The sequence below is a fragment of the Olea europaea genome, unplaced genomic scaffold (genome assembly GCF_002742605.1).
Source record: "Olea europaea var. sylvestris unplaced genomic scaffold, O_europaea_v1 scaffold298, whole genome shotgun sequence".
NCBI lineage: Eukaryota > Viridiplantae > Streptophyta > Magnoliopsida > Lamiales > Oleaceae > Olea > Olea europaea.
In genome coordinates, this window is record NW_019248434.1 from 34,825 (window position 1) to 40,155 (window position 5,331).

Genomic DNA, 5,331 nt, shown 5'->3' on the forward strand with positions numbered 1-5,331 from the left:
TGACTTTGGTTTATTGGCACATTTCGAATCAAATTTGACTAAATTTTCAAGCGGATTTTTTTGTTAGCACGTTTCCATTCAAATTTGACTAAAATTTCACATGAGTTTTGTTCATTGGAACGTTTCCAATTAAATTTGACTAAAGTTTCATAAAGGTTTTCGTTCATGGGCTAGTATCAAATCAAATTTGACTAAAATTTCATCTGAATTTTGTTCATTGGCACGTTTCCCATCAAATTTGAATAGAATTTCACATGACTTTGGTTCATTGGCACATTTCAAATCAAATTTGACTAAACTTTCAAGAGGATTTTTTCGTTGGCGCATTTTCATTCAAATTTGACTAAAATTTCACTGGGATTTCGTTAATTAGCGTATTTCTAATCAAATTTAACTAAAATATCACCAAGATTTTGGTCATTAGTGCATTTCCAATCGAATTTGACTAAAATTTCATCTGAATTTTATTAATTAGCGTTTTTCCAATCATATTTCACTAGAATTTCACAAGAATTTGGTTCATTGGCACATTTCGAATCAAATTTGACTAAACTTTCAAGCGGATTTTTTCATTTCCGCGTTTCCATTCAAATTTGACTAAAACTTCATCTTAATTTTGTTCGTTGGCACATTTCGAATTATATTTGGCTAAACTTTCAAGCAAATTTTTTCGTTAGAACGTTTCCATTCAAATTTGACAAAAATTTCACATGAGTTTTCTTCATTGGAGCATTGCCAATCAAATTTGACTAAAATTTCTCCTGGGTTCGCTTATGGGCTTGTATCAAATCAAATTTGACTAAAATATTATCAGAATTTTGTTCGTTGGTGCATTTCCCATCAAATTTGACTAAAATTTCACATGGGTTTGGTTTATTAGCAGGATTCCAATTAAGTTTGACTAAAATTTCACCAAAAATTTGTTAATTAGCATGTTTCAAATCAAATTTGACTAAAAAATTTCACCAGAATTTTGTTCGTTAGTATGTTTTCAATCGAATTTGACAAAAATTTCATCTAAATTTTTTTCATTGGCGTGTTTCCAATTAAACTTGACTAAAATTTCACATAAGTTTTGTTCGTTGGAGAGTTTCCAATCAAATTTGACTAAAATTTCACGTGGGTTTGTTTATGGCTTATATCAAATCAAATTCGACTAAAACTTCATCTGAATTTTGTTCGTTAGCGCGTTTCCCTTCAAATTTGACTAAAATTTCACATGGATTTGGTTCATTGGCACAATTCCAATCAAATTTCACTAAAATTTTACTGTAATTTTGTTAACTGGGGTGTTTCTAATCAAATTTGACTAAAACATCACTTAAGTTTTGCATTGGTGCGTTTCCAGTAGAATTTGACTAAAATTTCATCAAAATTTGTTCATTAGCACGTTTCCAATCTAATTTGACTAGAATTCCACACGACTCTGGTTTATTGGCACTTTTCGAATCAAATCTGACTAAAATCAGATGTCACCTGGGTACGTTCATGGGCTTGTATCAAATCAAAATTGACTAAAATTTTATCTGAATTTTGTTCGTTGCCGCGTTTCTAATCAAATTTGACTAAAATTTCACATGGGTTTGGTTCATTGGCGCGATTACAATCAGATTTGATAAAATTTCATCGGGATTTTGTTAATTGATGTGTTTCTAATCAAATTTGGCTAAAATTTCACAAGAATTTTGTTCGTTAGTGCGTTACCAATCAAATTTAACTAAAATTTCATAAATTTGACTAGAATTTCACACGACTTTGATTCATTGGCACATTTTCGAATCAAATTTGACTAAACTTTAGAACAGATTTTTTTGTTGAGGCGTTTCAATTCAAATTTAGCTCAAATTTCACCGGGATTTTGTTAATTGACGAGTTTCTATTCAAATTTGACTAAAATTTCACAAGGATTTTGTTTGTTTGAGCATTTCCAATCAAATTTGTCTAAAATCTCACCTAAATTTTGTTCATTGGCACTTTCCAATCAAAATTGACTAAAATTTTACCTGAGTTTGGTTCATTGGTGCTTTTCCAAACAAATTTGTCTAAAATTTCCCGTGACTTTAGTTCATTTGCATATTTCGAATCAAATTTAACTAAAATTTCAAGCGGATATTTTCGTTGGCGTGTTTTCTATCAAATTTGACTAAAATTTCACATGAGTTTGATTCATTGACACATTTTCAATCAAATTTGACTAAAATTTCACCTGGATTTCGTTCATTGGCGTGTTTCCAATTGAATTTGACTAAAATTTCATCTGAATTTTGTTCATTGGTGCGTTTCCAATTAAATTTGACTGGAATTTCATAGGACTTTGGTTCATTGGCACATTTCGAATCAAAATAGACTAAACTTTCAAGCAAATTTTTTCGTTGGCACGTTTTCATTCAAATTTGACTAAAATTTCACATGAGTTTTGTTCACTGGATCGTTTCCAATCAAAGTTGACTAAATTTTCGCCAGGGTTTCATTAATTGGCGTGTATCAAATGAAATTTGACTAAAATTTCATCTGGACTTTGTTCATTAGCGCATTTTCAATCAGATTTGACTAAAATTTCACCCAAGTTTGGTTCACTGGCGCGTTTACATTCAAATTTGACTAAAATTTCACATGACTTTGGTTTAGGGTCGATGGTCCATTTTCAAGTTATTGAAATGATAAACGACAATACTTACAAGTTGGACCTTCCAGGTGAGTACAATGTTTTGGCTACTTTTAATGTATCTGATCTCTCTCTGTTTGATGCAGGTTCAGATTCGAGGACAAATCCTTTTGAAGAGGGAGGGAATGATATGATCCAGGAGTCGAGCTCGATGAAGGCGAGTGTGAGACGAGATCCGTTGATAGTCGATGGCAAACCAATGACGCGATCAACAACAAAGCAAGTGAAACAAGCGATGGGATTGCTCATTCAAGAAACCATTAATGGAACCATGTTCGGGACTCAAAATGGAGCAACTTTCATGTTCGGGTCGAAGGCCGAATCAACTTGGATCAATTTGTTATCAAGCGACGAAACCGGAGGCTGAAAACAAGCATGTGCGATTGTACAAGCAAAAACACCATGCGGCCGCATGGTGGCATACCGAAACTCAAGACAGCATTTTTGTTGAACCATGCAACTGCATGGAAATACACTATGCGGTCGCACATGCTATTTTTTTGATGAATTTCCTATTTTTGGTATTTTTTCATATTTTGTTAGATTTTGATTTTTTCCATATTTTGGGGATTATGATCGACTTTTGCACGATTTTTACCTAGTTTTTAGGTTTAGTATAAATAGGAGTTTTCATTCAATTGTTAAAAACCTTTGACATTATTGATATTGAATTAAAAGTGAGGTGTATTGTCTTCTCTTCATCGTTGTTCATTGAACAACTTCGAATTTATCAAGTGTTAACTTGTGGCGTTCAAACAATCGGATATAATTCTTGAATTACGTGATCAAGGGGTCTTTCAAGCGTCATTCTTGTTGGATTTTTTGGCTCGACTTATTAATCCTAAACTCTTGGATTAATTTGGCTCAACGACACATTTCAAATCAAATTTGACTAAACTTTCTAGCAAATTTTTTTGTTGGCGCATTTTCAGTCAAATTTCACATGAGTTTTGTTCATTGGAGTTGACCAAAATTTCCTAAGGGTTTCTCTCATTGGCATGTGTTAAATCAAATTTGACGAAAATTTCATCTGAATTTTTTTCATTGGCGCATTTTCAATCATATTTGACTAAAATTTTACCTAAGTTTGCTTCATTGGTGTGTTTAAATTCAAATTTGACTAAAATTTACATTAGTTTGGTTCATTGATACAGTTCGAATCAAATTTTACTACAATTTCATTCGGATTTTTTTTGTTGGCACGTTTCCAATCAAATTTGACTAAAATTTTATCGGGATTTAGTTCATTGGAGAGCCCTAAATCCTAAACCCTAGACCCTAAAAAAAGCCCTAAACCCCGAACCCCAAACCCCAAACATTCTCTCCCTTCTATTTTCTCTCTCTAGCCCAAAACACTCTCCCTTCTCACTAGAATGGGAGAAAAACCACAAATCTTCAACAATCTCAATCCACCACCTGAAATACCACCACTATCAAGTGGATTCCAACCCCAATCACCCAAAAATCATCCAACACACTATGCAACAAATGTTTTGGGAGCAATAGAATTGAATTCTAATGAAAACTTCAATGGCATGAATCCCAATGTTGTCAAAACTTCATCCTATGGATCGAATCATGGTCTAGAACCCTCACCATTGATTCCAAAAGGGCGAAAAACCCTAGGGATGGTGGAGATTGCATCCGAATCGCCCGAAATTGACAAATCGACTTCCGAGCAATCGAATTCTGATTTTACAATTAATCTTGCTACAGACCTTGGACAGAAACACGCGCCACATTTTTTGATTACCCATGGTGAGAGGAACCTTCTTCTAAAAAATCATGCCAATACACCACCGGATGCGCCGCCACGGGCGATCGGAAGTGACGGAAATTTGGCCAAAAATTTGTAGATTTTGGCCAATCTCAAACTCATTTTAGAAAATGGTCTATACTGTGATGATCAGCATGAAATTCCACATCTCTTTGTGAAAAATCAAAATTTTTCGACACTGTTTGAAAATCACCATCGAAATCTGGTAGCCCACTGGTCGGCGCGCGGTGGTCATGCGCCGGTGCCACTAGAACAGAATCTGGGGAATTTTGTTACGGACATAGTTCCATCATCAAATTTGCCATGGGACGTCCCTACAATAACTAATCAAGCTCAAAAGTCATATGCGGCTGCACTTTCTTGTAAATCTGTAATTTCTCAGGCCGAGCGCAACCAATGAAAGTCTTTTGCACACATTTTTCAAGCTCTACAGGACTCAATGACCACACGTTCACCTCTAAAGAACTTTCATGCATATGGGAGAGCCGGTTGTTGCATTTACCAATGAAGAGGAGGATCTTCTTTCTAAACCGTATAAATTCACACTTGTTGGCAAATTCACACATCGCAAGCCCTCCATGATTAAGGTGTGTGATAGTTTTCAAAAATTTGGTTTTTATAGTGATTATATGATAGGGCTTATTGATGCCACTCATATTTTAATACACTTGGCACACGAAGACGATTACTCATGCCTATTCCTTAAGCCCTCTTAGTACATCAATGGTTGTCTTGTAACACCCTAACCCCTAGTGGACCGGAACGTTACTTACTTTACTAAGCTTAACCAGTGGTTTAGTAACAAGTGTATGCGTTTTAGCGGAAGCTTGCATCTTCGGATAATAATTTAAATAACAATACTTCAAATACTTTAAACAAAAACACTGAA